Source organism: Macaca nemestrina, chromosome 4 (genome assembly GCF_043159975.1).
Source record: "Macaca nemestrina isolate mMacNem1 chromosome 4, mMacNem.hap1, whole genome shotgun sequence".
Lineage (NCBI taxonomy): Eukaryota > Metazoa > Chordata > Mammalia > Primates > Cercopithecidae > Macaca > Macaca nemestrina.
The window spans coordinates 28,067,771-28,084,789 of NC_092128.1; the positions used below are offsets into that span (position 1 = coordinate 28,067,771).

Genomic DNA, 17,019 nt, shown 5'->3' on the forward strand with positions numbered 1-17,019 from the left:
TTTTAAGTGGGGGTGTAAATACAGTATAATGAGTGAATACCTTTAAGATTTTGATTGATAGTTATTATTAGGAGCCATTTATTACTGAACCTCAGAGGTGAGAAAGGGTGAGGGAGCTAAAAGCAGTCAGTCCTTAGCTGATCATTATAATGTACACATATGTAATCTGGACTGCTCACCAAATGAAATGACTTAGAATGTACACCTGTCATACAACCAGTTTAGCCTGCTTTTCTAAAATATTTTTCATTTTCAAAATAATGTTTAAAGAAGACTTACTGAAGTTGATTGTAAAAAATTTCAAACTTTTAAGTGTTGCTAGGGAAATGTAACCAAAAACATATCTGATTATTTTACTCAAACTAGTAAATAGGGTTTAAACAAAGAGGGCAGAGGCTGGGTGCGGTGGCTCATGTCTGTAATCCCAGCACTTTGGGAGGCCGAGGCGGGCGGATCACCTGAGGTCAGGGGTTCGAGACCAGCCTGACCAACATGGAGAAACCCTGTCTCCACTAAAAATACAAAAAATTAACCGAGCATGGTGTCACATGCCTGTAATCCCAGCTACTCGGTTGTGGTGAGCCGAGATCGCGCCATTGCACTCCAGCCTGGGCAACAAGAGTGAAATTCCGTCTCAGAAAAAAAAAAAGAGGGTGGAGGACTCTTTTTAACTTTGCTTATGAAGAGAGGTTTTTTTTTTTTTTTTTTTTTTTATGACAATCTGATTCTGGGTGTTCATGCCTTCTCATTGGAAAACCACCACTGTGCTTTTTTCTCTTTTTCCATTTTTTTTCTTTCATTGTTAGAGATGGATCTCTCTCTAACTGTAACTGTGGGAGGGTAGTGATGTAATCACAGCTCACAGTAACCTCTGGCTTTAGCCTCCCAGTTAGCTAGGACTATAGGCACACATTACCACACCTGGCAATTTTTTTTTTTTTTTTTGTAGAAACAGGGTCTCACTCTGTTGCCTAGGCTGATCTCGAACTCCTGGGCTCTAGCAGTCCTCCTGCCTCAGCCTCTCAAAGTGCTGGGATTACAGGCACTGAGCTACTGTACCCAGCCTTTTTTCTATTTTATTCTTGTCTTGTATATTTTACATTTTATAGCTTTTCAGGTTTCTGAAACCACTTACCACATTTAGGCCAAAAGGCAAAATAATAAAAAATAACCTCACCTAAAAAAAGTTTAAGGATTAAGTACTTCCATATACCAGTGATGAATAGATTTGAACAATATATTTGATTTTATGCTCTCTAGTTGCTAAAGTGAGGAAAAGAAACAGAATTATATTGTTTTCATGTGCTGACAGCCGGAAGCATGTAAACATCGGCAGAAACCAAACGTTTCCTGGAACTAAGCTTGAGCAGAAATCTATCACGTGGACCTTTGTTTAAAGAACCTTGTGAAAAACCACAGTTATGTAAAAGACCCAGGAGCGCAGTTCTTGTGGATTAGATTCTCTAGGAGGCAGAGAGTCTAAGGAGATCAAAGAAAACAACGACTTGGGAAGTACACGTGCTGAGCCCTGGAGCCAAACTAGCAGAAGGGAGTTTTGGAGGCACTGAATCCAGGGTCTGTGCTTTTTGGGGGCTGTAGTAAAAGAAAGGAGTATAGGCCTGGTACAGTGGCTCATACCTGTAGTCCCATTACTTTGGGAGGCTGAGGCTGGAGGATGGTTTGAGGCCAGAATTCAAGACCAGCCTGGGCAACAAAGTGAGACCCCTTCTAGACAAAAAAAAAACAACAAAACCTGGGTATGTTGGTGTGTGCCTGTAGTCCTAGCTACTCAGGAGGCTGAGGCAGTAGGGTCATTTAAGTCCAGGAGTTGAAGGCTGCAGTGAGCTATGCGGGTACCACTGCACCACATTTGGGTGACAGAGCAAGACCCTGACTAAACAAAACAAAGGAGGCGGGGAGTTTAGAAAATACCACGATTGTTAAGAGGACCATCCGATTTCATTTTCTCTAAAATATTAGATATTGTCAGTGTGGTTTTTGTATAGGTGCTGATTCTGTTCTGTTCATCTTCAAGTAACAAATAAATGCCTGCAGTGGAGATATCTTATTTTGATGATTAATGGGACGCTTTTAAGCTTTGAAGAAAGCAAACAACATTTTCCGTAGATCTTTAAGAGCTGGGCTAATATTTTTGCCCACACAGAACTCTAATTCATTTCAGAGTCAAGGGCAACAATAGAATATTATTTCAGTGACCTTGCATTTGTTAATACAGGTTTTCATAATAGAAAGCAATTTAAATCTTCAGAACTAATGTAACGTGGAAGAAACAACTCTTTCCTGAAATATATGAGGGACAAGTGTAACAAACAATTCATCTTTACTCTGACAGTCTCAACTGAAAGACTTCAGTGTGGTCATAGTAGTGCATTTTCGACTCCCAGCAGACAAGTAAGGCAAGGAACCATCAGCTCCCAGGCTCCTGTAGTCATCCATGGAGACGAGGGAGGCTCGCATGGCAGTGGTTGGAGCAGGAAGAAGTACTTAGAATTCAGATGTAGTTTTAAGATGGAGCCAGCAGGGTTTGCTCATGAACTGGGTAGAGGGTGTGAGGGAAAGAGAAAAGGCCAAGATGACTTGGAGGATGGAGTTATCCTTGCCTGAGATGAGCAACCCTGTAGGAGCTTCAGGCATGGGGCCCTAGGGGAGCATCAGGAATTTGGCGTGGCATGATATTAAGAGGGGAATGTCTATTAGACATCCAGGTAGAGATGTCAAGGAGAAGCCTGAAAAATGAGCCTTGAGTTCAGGGAAGAGGTTCACGCTCTTATTTAAGGTGATGAGACCCACTGAGATGACCAGGAGGGGAGGGAGTGTAGATAGGAAAGTTCGAGAACTGAGAGTCCCGGGTCCCTCTGGCATTGAGAGACTGGATGATGATAAGTGGTTTAAAGAATGGCCAGTGAAGGAGGAGGAGAGTCAGTAGGTTGTGGTGTCCTGGCAACCAAGCAAAGAAACTGTTTAAAGAAAGAGGAGAGTGATCAGCTCTGTCTGTGCCACTGGCAGGTCCAGTAAGAGGAAGACTGAACAGTGAACGTTAGATTGAGTGAAAATGGTTTCTGCTGCTTTTTTGCCCAAGTCGTCTTGAATGAATTCAGTTAACCTCTCTCTGGGGATAACAATGGTACCTACCTCATCAGGTGGTGGTGATGAACTATTTGTTTATTTAAAAAAATTTTTGCTGAGACAGGATCTAGCTCTGTTGCCAAGTTGGAGGGCATTGGCATGATCACAGCTCACTGCAACCTTGACCTCTTGGACTCAAGCAGTTCTCCCGTCTCAGCCTCCCAAGTAGCTAGGACCATAGGCATTGCCACCACCACACCCAGCTACTTTTTTTATTTTTTTGTAGAGAAGGAGTCTTGCTGTGTTGCCCAGGTTGGTATCAAACTCTTGGACTCAAGCAATCCTCCTGCCTTGACCTCTCAAAGTACTTGCATTACAGGCGTGAGCCACCATGTCCAGCCTATGAACTGTTTAAGTGGATGACCAGCCTAAGCAAGAAAGACCCCATTCCAAAAAATAAAATAAGCTGGATGTGGTGCCATGTGCCTGTGGCCTCGGCAACTCAGGAGGCTGAGGTGGGAGGATCACTTGTTCCAGGAGTTTGAGACTGCAGTGAGTTATGATTGCCCCACTGCACTCCAGCCTGGATGACAGAGTGAGACGCTGTCTAAAAAGAAAGAAATAATGCTCGCTTTGGCAGCACATATGCTAAAATTGAAGTGATACAGGGAGGAGTGGTGTGGCCCCTGGACAAGGATGGCATGCATATTTGCGAAGCATTCCATCTTTTAAAAATTCAATTTAAAAAATTTTTAAAAAGAAAAAGTAAATGGATGAGATAATTCCTTTAAAGTACCTCTCCCTGTACCTGGCTTTTGGGTATTTCACAGTCAAAGACATTGCTGGCTTTAACAATAGCAGTTTTAGGGGAGCAGTGGGGACAAAGCCTGATGGGAATAGGAAGAAAGAATTGGAGACAGCAGATGGAGTCAGCTCTTTTGAGTATTCTTATAAAATTGGATTAGAGAAATGAGTTAATTCGTGAGACTGTGGGGTGAAGAGGAAAGGCCAGTAGGCCTCCCTCCCTCCCTCCTTTCCTCCTTTCCTAAAACCACAGACCTTCTGCAGTGATGGGAATCATCCTGTGTAGAGGGAAAAGCTGATGATGTAGTTGGATTTAGGATCATAGATAACAATGGACCGAAATAACTAGGTTGTCCTTGCCACCTGCCCCCACCTCTCAGTCTTTTATTCATTCACTTAACAAATACTTATTGTAAGTTCACAAGGTGCCAAGGACCGAGCTTAGGTGCTGGGAACAGTGGTGGTTAAGGGACTAACCAAACGGGCACGAGCTCTACACCCTCGTGAAGTTGTCACAGTCTGGTGGAGATAGGCTTTCTAAAAACACACAAATACAGGTTTGGACGAGCGCTTTGCAGGAAGAGTACAGAGTGCTTTTGAGAGGAAGAGAGGGAGAGGAGCATGGTGTGACCTAGACGGGGAGGCATACAAAGGTCTCTCAGATGTGAAAGATGACCATGGCTGAAAAGAGCATCCCAGCAAAGGGAACAGACCTTGCAAAGGCCCTGGGGCAGGCGAGAGAGACGCTGGTGCTTTTGGAGATTTGAGAGAAGACCAGAGTGGCCTGAGAGGTGGGAAGGGAGCAGGTCATGCAGGGCTTTGGAAGCCTCCATATTATAGCTTATGGGATATCATGTCTAAGGGCAATGGGAAACATTGAAAACTGTTTTAGTTGGGGAGTGACATGGTGAGATTTGCATTGGAGAAAAACATACGACCCATAATGAAGTATGTCATGGTGAATGGATCGGAGGGGCAAAAGTGGAGGAAAACCCCACCAATTTAGGCAAAAAGATAATACCTGTGAAAATACTTAGTCTAAGATATGTATAATTTTGGTATAGAAACAGAAGTGAGGATATCCTCTCTTTAGCAGAATTTGCTTTGCACTTAACCAGGTTTCTTACTTCCATAAGCAGAAATTAATCCCCAATGATAGAAAAGAGTTAATGAACACATTCTCCATTTTCTTGTTAAAAATAATGTCAGTCGAGAAGAATCAGCCGAAACTTTGAAAAAGATTGTGGCAACCTTGTGAAAAGTAAAAATAATGAGACCTTATTAAATTTTTTTTCTAGAAAAAAATACCAATGAATCAATATTAGGAGACAGAATCTGTTAAGAAAACTCATTATGGCCAGGTGCGGTGGCTCACATCTGTAATCCCAGCACTTTGGGAGGCTGAGGCTGGCAGATCGCTTGAGCTCAGGAATTTGAGACCAGCCTGGGCAACATGGTTGAAACCCCTGTCTCTACCAAAAATACAAAAAATTAGCCAGGTGTGGTGGTGTGCACCTGTGGTCCCAGCTACCCAAGGGGCTAAGGTGGGAGGATCACTTGAGCCTGGGAGGCAGAGGCTGCAGTGAACTGAGATCTCCTCACTGCACTCCAGCCTGTGTGACAGAGCCAGACCCTCTCTCAAAAATAATAAAGGCCAGGTGTGGTGGCTCACGCCTGTAATCCCAGCACTTTGGGAGGCCGAGGCGGGTGGATCACTTGAGGTCAGGAGTCTAAGACCAGCCTGGCCAACATGGCAAAACCCCATCTCTACTAAAAAGATAAAAATTAGCCTGGTGCGGTAGTGGGAGCCTGTAATCCCAGCTACTTGGGAGACTGAGGCAGGAGAATCACTTGAACCTGGAAGGCGGAGATTGCAGTGAGCAGAGACTATGCTGTTGCACTCCAGCCTGGGCGACAGTGCGAGACTCCGTCTCAAAAAGAAAAAAAAAAGGGAGCAAGTTCTAGTACTGGGTGGATATTTTATTGCACCAATTTAGGCTTGTCCCCAGAGATTTCTTAAAACAGAAAGGCAGTTGTAATACCAAGTATTGCTGTATCAGGCCACCTGCTACTCCAAGGCCATGAATTAACTTGTTCTAAGCCCTCAAGGAAAGAAAAGAGGAAACAGAGGTTTATTCCCTATCAAGACAGTCCACTCGAGAAAGTTCTGTCTTGGTTGTAACTTCAGGTTTCTTTCTTACACAGGCATTTTATTAATGCTTTTACGAGTTAGAAGAGTTGGGATAATTTACCATCTGGAGTTTCTCTGCCTTGCTGATCTGAGCTCAGACCTGCTAATTTACCAGAGATGACTGATAACACCCTGTAACAGCTGAGTAAGTAGATTCTTCTGTTTGTTTTACTGCTTTTAAAAAAGGTTTAAAGTTTTAAAATACTATAAACTTTAATTGGGTTCTTTAAATTTTGTTGTTGAATAATGAAATTATTATGATGATTTTAATAAGTGAATATTTTGTAAATAATGGGATTCTGGAAGAAATTAATCCCCGATGATAGAAAAGAGTTAATGAACACATTCTCCATACATAACACTTTAGCATTCAAGAAACATAGGATTTAAATACATATATTAAAAATTTAGGCCAGGCGCAGTGGCTCATGCCTGTAATCCCATCACTTTGGGAGGCTGAGGCGGGTGGATCACCTGAGGCCAGGAGTTTGAGACCAGCCTGGCCAACATGGTGAAATCCTATCTTGACTAAAAATGCAAAAATTAGCCAGTCGTGGTGGCGGGTGCCCATAATCCCAGCTACTCTAGAGGCTGAGGCAGGAGAATCGCTTGAACCCGGGAGGCAGAGGTTGCAGTGAGCTGAGACTGTGCCACTGCACTCCAGCCTGGGTGACAGAGAGGCTCTGCCTCAAAAAAAAAAAAAAAAATTAAAAGCATTCTCCTTAGTGCTTTATTTCACTTTTACATTATAAAATATAAAAAAAATTGGTAAAACAACTGTTAATACATTTTAAAAATGCAACTGTATATAAAAATTATCTTTGAATGCAGGATGCATTTTGGTTAATTTGAAAAAATACTGGTTTAGTGGAAATATAATTTTAATAGTTGTTTCTATTTGAAAATAATGATTTTTCTGATACTAATGTAGATAAGATCACAGAATCTCTCTGGATTTAGCTTTGTTTCTCAAACAGACTAGGGAAGAATGGCTTTCATTCTTTCTAATCAAAACACCTGAATGAAGTTTAAAGTGTTTTAAGTGTTGAGTCAGTTACCTTGAAAACAAACGGTTTCTCAGAACAAGAGCTATTATTCCTCGTACTATATCCTTTGAAACTGTTTTGACAAAACGAGTAAACCGTGAAGTTGTACCAGGGCCTTGTTTGGTAATCTTAAAATAAAAACAATGAATAAATCTGCAAGATATTCCCCACTGCAGTGGGATTATTTAATTTTGGTCCAAATCTGTGTTGTCCAATATGGTAGCAACTGGCCGCATGCCACATGTAGCTATCAGACGTTTGAAATATGAGTAGTACTAATAGAAATGTGCTCTGCAGAAATTACTGTATTTCAAAAATATATATATAAAAAGGTTAAAATATTAGGTTTTATATTGAAATGATAATATTTTGGATATATTGAATTAAAACTTATTAAAATTAATATCACTTGTTTTCATTTACTATTTTATGTGACTGCTAGAAAATTTAAAATTACTTGTAGCTTGCATTATATTTCTTTTGGATAGAATTGATCTATATCATCACATACAATCAACATTCTTAGTCATCCAGTACCTAGCATTCTGTAGCTCTTGAACTTTCTGGGCCCCATATGGATCAATTCATATACATTTGTATTGTTTTAAGAATGTGGTTCTTTGATTCATCAAATATTTATTGACTACCTACCATGTGTCAGACAGTATTGTAGGTATTGGTGATACAGTAGTGAACAAAATGAACTAAACTCTCTGCCTTTATGGAGGTAACATTCTAGCAGGAAGACACAGACTAAGAACAAATAAAAAAGTACAATATGTAGTATATAAGAAGGCAATGAGTGCTTTGGAGAAATGTAAGGCAGGCAAGGGTAAGGGCTAAAGAGTTCACTGGTAAAGAAGGTGTTCAGGGAAGGCCTCAGTGAGAAGATGTGAAGAAGTTGATGGAAAGAGCCTGTGGGTGTTTGGGGGAAGAGTAGGCAGAGAGGATAGCAAATGCAAAGACCTTGAGGCAGAAGCATGCCTGGCTTGTTTGAAAGTAGAAGGAGGCTAGTGAATGGAGTGGAGTGAGTGAAGGGGCTGTAATCCCAGCACTTGGGGAGGCTGAGTCTGGGTGGATCACGAGGTCCGGAGATCGAGACCATTCTGGCCAACGTGGTGAAACCCCATATCTACTAAAATACAAAAAATTAGCCGGGCGTGGTGGTGGGTGCCTGTAGTCCCAGCTACTCAGGAGGCTGAGGCAGGGGAATCGCTTGAACCCGGGAGGCAGAGGTTGCTGTGAGCCGAGATAGTGTCACTACACTCCAGCCTTGCGACAGGGTAAGACTCTGTCTCAAAAAAAAAAGATGAGAGGATATGGATGGTCACATCATGTTGTCAGAGGCATTTAAACCAGAGCAACCCCATCTTGAGTAGGGGCTGGGTAAAATAAGGCTGAGACCTCCTGAGCTGCATTCCCAAACACTTAGGCATTCTAAGTCACAGGATGAGATAGGACGTCAGCACAAGATACAAGTCATAAAGACCTTGCTAATAAAAAAGCTTGCAGTAAAGAAGCCGGCCAAAACCCACCAAAACTAAGATGGCGACGACAGTGGGTGACAAGAGTGACCTCCGGTCATCCTCATTCATTGCTACACTCCCACCAGCACCATGGCAGTTTACAAATGCCAGGACAGCGACAGGTTGGTACCCCATAAAAAGGGGAGGCATAAATAATCCACCCCTTGTTTAGCATATAATCAAGAAATAACCATATAAATGGGCAACCAGCCACCCTCAGGGCTGCTCTGTCTATAGGGTAGCCACTCTTTTATTTCACTTTCCGAATGAGTTTACTTTCACTTTATAGACTTGCCTCAAATTCTTTCTTGCATGAGATACAAGAATCCTCCCTTGGGGTCTGGATTGGGATCCCTTTCCCCTAGCAGTGTGAGCGGTGGTTATTGTATGGGTTTTGGCTTCCAGTGAGATGAAAAAGAATTGGTGGGTTTTAAGGAGAGAAGCGACATGATCTTTCTATTGAAGCTAATGTGATTTGAATACTCTGGGCTGGGGGTGGGGGTGTTTGCAAGGGTAAAAGCAGAGAGACCCACTGAGGCTACTGCAGTGACCCAGCTGAGAGATGATGGTGCCTGAGACCATAAGTGAGGGATGTGATGAGAAATGATGGAATTCTAGTTATATGTTGTTGTGAAATTAAATATGGGATAAGAGACAAAAAAAGGGGTGTCAGGGAAGACTGCACAATTTTCAGCTTGAACAACTGAGTGGAGGTGCCTTTGCTGAGATGAGGCGGGTGTGGATTGTGGAGGGACCGATTGGAGGCAGCACTAGGAGCTCAGTTTTAAACACATTAAATTTGAGATTCTTCTTTAGACATCTAAGCAGAAAGGTCATGTAGGCAGAGTCTGGACTTCAGTGGGCGGTCAGGATTTAAAAGGCAAATTTGGAGTCATTAGCATTGAACTGTTGTTCAAAGTCATAAGAAGGATTGAGGCCACCAAGGGAGTGAGAAGAGTGGTCTGGGGCCTCTCCTGGTCCCATAGAGTCAGCAGGGCAGACTGAGGAACAGACAGGAAGGTGTAAGTCGTGATACTCTAGACACTGAGGGAAGCAGTAGTAACCCACCTTGTCAGATGCTGCAGATGGGTTAGGTAAGATGCCAGCTGAAAATTGATCAGAAGATTTAGCGGTGAGGAGGATGTTAGTGATCTTGGCGAGTGGTTTCGGTGAAATGGTAGAGACAAAAGCCAGGGTGGAGCAGATTCCAGGGAGAATTGGAGGAACTGGATTGAAGAGTAAGTTACAGACAGACTCTCTTTTGAGTAACTTGTGAAGTCCAGAAGAGTCAAGGAAAGTTTTGGTTTTGGTTTTTTAAGATGAGAGAAATTACATGTTTCTCCCAATGCATGTGTTAGAGAGATTTCATGGCTTACCAGATTTATGATATTTGAGACCACTGCCTGCTGTGTTAGGTGTGGAGGTGTAGTGCTTCCCTCCTAAGATGATTTCATAGAATTGTGTTGTGGAAGAGGCGGAGGGGTGGGAGGGGTCAGGGGGGAGAGAGAGAGAGAGAGAGAGAGAGAGAGAGAGAGAATGTAGAGGTTAGCACTGAGTATGTTAAAGGTGGCTTTTGCAATTGTTATGAAATTTGGCTGCTGCTTGCTCAGTGTCTACATTCACATTCCGGGAATTAAAAATTTTAAGGTAACAAATGTTAAGACTAGTTCTCCTCAACTGAAAATGTTGAAAAAGCTGATGTTTGGTGTGTAATTCCTTTTCCTTACTTTTGAGGAAGTTATTGAAACATTTGAAGACGTTGAGGCAGAGACAATACCCAAGGTCACACAAAATGAAATACTGCCAGAATACCTGGATTTTAGATCTGATTTCCTAGCTCTGTGGAACACTTAATCCCTCTGTGTTCAGTTCCAGCAGGTATAAAATGAGGATAATATTTGCTCTACCTGCCATAGGAGGTTTTTATGAGGATCAGATGAACTGGTAGGTGAAGGGGCTTAGTCAACTATAAAGCATTGTATTATATAAATAGGAAGTAATGATGTTAAAACTAAATTATACTTGAGGATTTTGTGATAGCATGTGAAATAACTGGAGAAAGTATAACGTAACAAAATCTGGGCTGAGAATATTTGTAATACATAATCTTACTAATAGAACTGCAAGAATTTGCTTTTTGCCTACTTCAGACTTTGTTAATACACCACAGAATCGATCGTGTTTGGGTGATCTCAGAGTTCTGCGGTCAAGCCACAGCTGAGGTCCAAGCAATCAATCAGTTCATCTTCTAGGAGTCTCAAAGTTACTCAACTGGCTATTTTGGTGCTTTAATGTAATGTTATCTTGCTGTTACTATGTGGAAGAGCCACTCTCTTAATAGAAAATATTCACGTTCTGATGATAAATTTTCTATCAGACTTTGAAAGCATTTCTATATTTGATACTTGGAGTTGAATTATAGTCATGCTTCATTTTTGTATTATCATCATACTTTATGCTGTGAAAAATTGAGAAATTAAAAATGAGTAGCCAAGATCACTTCCCTTAATGGTGATGTGAAGAGGTGATTCTCTTTCTGAATAAAACAAGCGTAAAACTGGGCGAGATTGTCCAAAATGGTCGTTTCTGGGCCCTGGAAACCTACCAAAAAGGCAGATGATAAATTGAGAAGCGTTATTGATACACTGAATCTTTGGATATGAAGAATAGGGGTTGTGGCCTTCTCGCATGGGGGGCTTCTTCTGTCTCCTTGCCCACTATCTCAGTATTGTCGAGCTGCTGTTTTATCAGACATGAGAGACTCAATTTGAAGTGTGGGTAAAGATTGCGGTTAAGAAATCACAGCGTTCAGCTGGGCACAGTGGCTCATGCCTGTAATCCCAGCACTTTGGGAGGCTGAGGTGGGTGGATCACAAGGTCAGGAGATCAAGACCATCCTGGCTAACACAGTGAAACCCCGTCTCTACTAAAAATATAAAAAATTAGCCGGGCATGGTGGCGGGCACCTGTAGTCCCAGCTACTCAGGAGCCTGAGGCAGGAGGATGGCGTGAACCCGGGAGGCAGAGCTTGCAGTGAGCCGAGATCTTGCCACTACACTCCAGCCTGGGCGACAGAGCGAGACTCCGTCTCAAAAAAAAAAAAAAAAAAGAGAAATCACAGCGTTGCTGGCTGAAAGTGGCATAATCAGTTAATAATGAAAAACCCACAGCTTTGCTACTTTGAGTTTGAAGTTTGCTAGTTTGAGGCCACCCATCCAGAAATTTAACAAGGAGATCCTAGAAATGAGAGACCTATACAGGGCTAACGTGGCTCTCCAGCCATCTGTAGCAGACAGCTAAACTTTGCATGCCCAGGGGATACTCAGTAGAGCCCAGCAAAAAGTGAAAGCCAGAAGAGACTTGAGATCTGGATACAACCTTGAACGCTGCCTTCCATGCACAGACTGTTGGATCCGCAGACGGTGGAAGCCTTACCGGTGCAAGGTGGCTGGGCTCAATCTCTGCCCAAATCCACTGGCTGACCACTAAACTAAGCAGCCACTCACTCGTTAGGGAAATGCAAATTAAAGCCATAATAACAACCACCAGAATGGCTAAAATTAAGAAGATTGACAATCCAAGTGTTGACAAGGATATGCGGAAACCAGAATCCTCTCATATTGCTGGTGGGGATATAAAACAGTATGGCCATGATGGAAAACAGTCTGGCAGTTTCTTAAAAAGTTCAGCATACACTTAATGTGTAACTCAGCAATTCTGTTTCCAAGTATGCTAGTATGCTGTCAGGAAAAATGTCAGCATGTGTCCAGGCCAAGTTGGTATACAATGTTCACAGTGTCACCCAGCAAGCAAGCAATGGGCCTGCTGCCCAAGGCACATAGAGGCCAATACCATGGCGCTGGCTTTTGAGGAAAAAGAAGCTTTATCATGACTGGGCTGGCAAGGAGCCAGGAAGAAGCACCCAAATCTGCCTCTTGGAGCTGGTAGTTGGGTAGAGTTTTATAGCCATAGGGTGATAGGATGTGATACAATTGGATCTTCTAATGAAGTGGTGCTGGGGGTGTTTTCTGACTGACTTCTGCCATGAGGCTGTGCCAGAGCTCGATCTGATTGGATTCTGGATCCTGTCATGCCATAACCACTTTTTTTTTTTTTTTTTTTGAGATGGAGTCTCACTGTTGTCGCCCAGACTGGAGTGCAGTGGCGTGATCTCAGCTCACTGCAACCTCTGCCTCCTCCCAAGTAGCTGGGATTACAGGTGCCTGCCACCATGCCCAGTATCTGTGTTTTTAGGAAAGATGGGGTTGTGCCATGTCGGCCAGGCTGGTCTCAAACTCATGACCTCAGGTGATCTGCCCGCCTCAGCCTCCCAAAGTTCTGGGATTACAGGCATGAGCCACCACACCTGGCCTCCACTTCTTATTTCAATCCCCTCTCCTTGGTTGGAACATTTAGGTTGTCCCTAGTTGCATGCTTGGTTCATCTGGACATGCTTAGGTTACATGATGTTCAACCTGGGGGCCCATGGCAACTGAAAAACAACTCACAACTTTGTTACAGAAGAGAGGAACCAAACTGGTCTGATGTGGTTAGAACAGCAGCTTTAACTGTGATTGAAAATTGAAACTAATGTATGTGTCTGTCAGCAGATGAATGGATAAGCAAATTGTGGTATATCTGTAGAGTGGAATAATACTCAGTAATGAAAAGGAATGGACTGTTGATAGGTACAGTGACATGTATGCATTGCAAAATAATAGTATGCTATGTGAAAGAAGCCAGACACCTTTCCCTACAAAATAGCATACTGATTCCATTTAGGTGAAATTCTAGAAAATGCAAGCTAATCTGTAGTGACAGTAGATCAGTGCCTGCAGATCAGAGGATGGCTTGGGAGAGGAGGGAGAAAGGGATTCCAAAGGAAAGAGCACAATGAAACATTTGGGGGTGATGTATATATTCATTATTTGATTATGCATGATGATTTCATGGGTGTATACGTATGTCAAAACTCATCAAATTGTATATTTAAATATGTGCAATTTATTGTATATCAACAGTAACTCAGTAAAGTTGTAAAAACTATGCCCATTCAAAAAGCAAACAGATGTTCATACTATTCACAGTAGAAACAATCCAAATCCATCAACTGGTGAATAGATAAACAAAATTTGGTATGTCCATATCAGCCATGAAAAGGAATAAAATTCTGATTCATGGCACAGGTACATACTACAATATGGTTGAAGCTCAGAAACATTATACCAAGTGAAAGGGCTCTGTATTGTATGATACCATGATATGAAACTTTTACAACAGGCAAACCTTAGATCAGATCAGTGCTTTGCCTGGGTGTGGGGTGGCAGCATGGAGATTGGTTTTAAACAGGAACAGCAGAACAGTTTGGGTGATGGAAATGTTCCTGGTGATAGTTGTGTATAAATTGTATGAAAATGTGTGGAATTGTATGCTTAAAATGGATAATTTTCATGACATGGAAATTATACCTCAAGAAAGCCACTAAATGTGGGTGGCCATTCAGAATTTCAAATTCGCTTTAAGATGACCATTCAGGCTGGGCGCGGTGGCTCATTCCTGTAATCCCAGCACTTTGGGAGGCCATGGCGGGCAGATCACAAGGTCAGGAGATCGAGACCATCTTGGCTAACACAGTGAAACCCTGTCCCTACTAAAAGTACAAAAAATTAGACGAGCGTGGTGGCGGGCGTAGTGGCAGGCGCCTGTAGAGGCAGGAGAATGGCGTGAGCCCAGAAGGCTGAGCTTGCAGTGAGCTGAGATCACACCACTGCACTCCAGCCTGGGTAACAGAGTGAGACTCCATCTCAAAAAAAAAACAAAAAACAAAAAAACGCAAAAAACAAAAAATGATGACCATTCAAGGACTTGAACTATAGTACTGATTTCATTGTAACATATTGCTTTGGAATACTTTGGTGAGGTTCACTGAATTTATATTCTATGCCAAATGCTTTTTGGATTCTGATTGTAAATTAGTTATTTGTTAATTAGTTAAATTGTAAAATAATTTAAATTAAATTGTAAAAGAGTTGGTTTTCCCAGAATTTAGTGACCAGGAATAGCTGTATTTCCCTTGCATATGATTTGTCAAATGATTGGTTTTATGTTAAATAGTTATTAACACCCCCCTCCCCACTGGAAAACATGTTTTTTGGATTAATATTCTATTTGTGTAAAGTAGTTAAAATTTATGGTGGTGGGTTATCCTTCACTTTTTAAATTAATTAATTAATTTTTATTTTTTTTGAGACAAGTTTCACTCTTGTTGCCCAGGTAAAGTACAATGGCGCAAGCTCAGCTCACCGCAACCTCTGCCTCCCACGTTCAAGCGATTCTCCTGCCTCAGCCTCGCGAGTAGCTGGGATTACAGGCATGTGCCACCACACCCGGCTAATTTTGTGTTTTTAGTAGAGACAGGGTTTCTCCGTGTTGGTCAGGCTGATCTCGAACTCCTAACCTCAGATGATTTCCCCACCTCGGCCTCCCAAAGTGCTGGGATTACAGGCGTGAGCCACTGTGCTCGCCTGTTTTATTTTTTGAGACAGAGTCTCGCTCTGTTGCCCAGGCTGGATGGAGTACAGTGGCGTGATCTCAGCCCACTGCAACCTCCGCCTCCCAGGTTCAAGTGATTCCCCTGCCTTAGCCTCCCAAGTAGCTGGGACTATAGGCATGCACCACCGTGCCCGGCAATTTTTTTTTTTTTTTTTTTGATTTTTAGTAGAGATGGGGTTTCACCATGTCAGCCAGGCTTGTCTCGAACTCCTGACCTCAAATGAGCTGCCCTCCTCGGCCTCCCAAAGTGCTGGAATTGTAGGTGTGAGCCACCATGCCTGGCCCTATCCTTCACCTTTTAGTTCTTCAGGAAGGAAATTGATGGTGGCTTAATACCTTTGCTTCTAGGCCTGGGTGTCCACCCACCTGACCCCAACTGCCGTATATGTAGAGATAGGGGGTAATCGGAGCATAAGATCCTTGCAGTGGTTGGGGAAGTGAAGCAGAGAGACACCCTCTTAGAGCACTTCCCAGCTGGGTCTAGCCATTTTCTGCACCAGACCAGGAATCAGTTATCTCTGGGGTTAGCGACCTCACACCTTTGCCCCAAATCCCTCCATATATAGGAGATTGAATTTTACTTACTTGGGTCAAAGTGGGCGTTTTTTAGTTAGACATTTACCTAATTTTAATGAACATGCAATGACCCTAGGACATCCTGCCCATGATTCTGCCCAAGTTTATGCAAACAGAAAAAATTTATTTTGGAAAAAATAATTCTTAAACTGAAATTCATTAAGCCATTTTTCCAAATAAAGTACCAACTAGTTAACCAACTTGTACTTTTTCTCTTTTTCCTTCCCTCAAAAGCAAATCCCTTATTCAACAAAAATTTGTGGAACACTCATATGTTTCAGGCACCCTGAAGATAAAGACACACCCACCTGCAAGGATAAAAGAAGCATAGTGGGGAGGCGGGGTGGGGCTGGTGTCCAACCTGCTTCAAAAGGGAGGAGGAACATCCACAGAGAGGGGCTGGGGAAGGCCTTGCAGGAGGGCATGGAAGAGCCAGGTTCAGAGGGATGAATAGGACTTGGCTGTTATCCAGGTTGCAAGATGTTGGTAAGGACTTGATCTAAAGTTGTGGCATTGGGATTAAAGAAGAGAGGGATCGAGTCAAGAGATTCAGTGACTGGGAGTTATATGCCCTTTTGACTGGCAGGATAGGGAGAATATAGGAGAAAAAGGAGTCAAGGATTAGTTCAGCTTTTGCCTTGACCTCAGCAAGTGGTGGGGAATTCACTGAGCTGAGGAATACAAAATACTCAGAGGTTGTATCTGTTTGTTTTGCTTATTGATTTAGGAGACCAGGAATTCACTTTGGAGGTTTGATCAGGGGAATGCAGCCTACGTTTGATTGGACTTTAAAGCTGATCCTCTTTGCTCCATGGCCCAGCTCTGGGGGGGACACACATGCTGCATCAGGCAGAAAGGGGCAGCTAGCGAGGTCTTGGCCAACTGTGGGTGGGCAGCATCATGAGCTGTAGTCTGTCTCACTTGTACAGGTGGAATCCCCATGGGACACCGGGGCATTTCCAGAGTGGAAGAATTCTTGCAGGTGAAAATGTGTCACATTGAAGAATTTAGTAGTTCCTTTTGATAATTATTTTTCCTACTTGCTCTCTTCCCTTCTTTCCTCTGTATTTTTACCATTTATGGGAGTACATCCTTATATTTCTGTGGTACAAGGAAGATAAAAAGGATCAACTTTATAAAAGACTAACCAGTCCTTGACTTGTATTAGCTCATTTAACTGTTAAAACCTGTAAAAGAGGTACTTTTCATCATATAAATTCATGATGAAGATAAATAA

The 17,019-nt window shown here is 42.5% G+C and overlaps 1 long non-coding RNA gene and 1 other non-coding gene across 5 annotated transcripts in view; both read left to right on the forward strand.

Moving 5' to 3' along the window:
- Positions 1 to 17,019, forward strand: part of LOC105471376 (uncharacterized) — a 162,526-nt gene that overhangs the window by 48,202 nt on the left and 97,305 nt on the right. For all 4 annotated transcript variants that reach the window (XR_981108.3, XR_011621585.1, XR_981110.2 and 1 more), the window contains one exon: positions 6,097 to 6,227. This is a non-coding gene — a long non-coding RNA (uncharacterized lncRNA). The remainder of the gene's footprint in view (positions 1 to 6,096; positions 6,228 to 17,019) is intronic.
- Positions 3,712 to 3,818, forward strand: LOC112424868 (U6 spliceosomal RNA). The gene has a single exon (XR_003015806.2). It is a non-coding gene; the product is annotated as a U6 spliceosomal RNA (small nuclear RNA).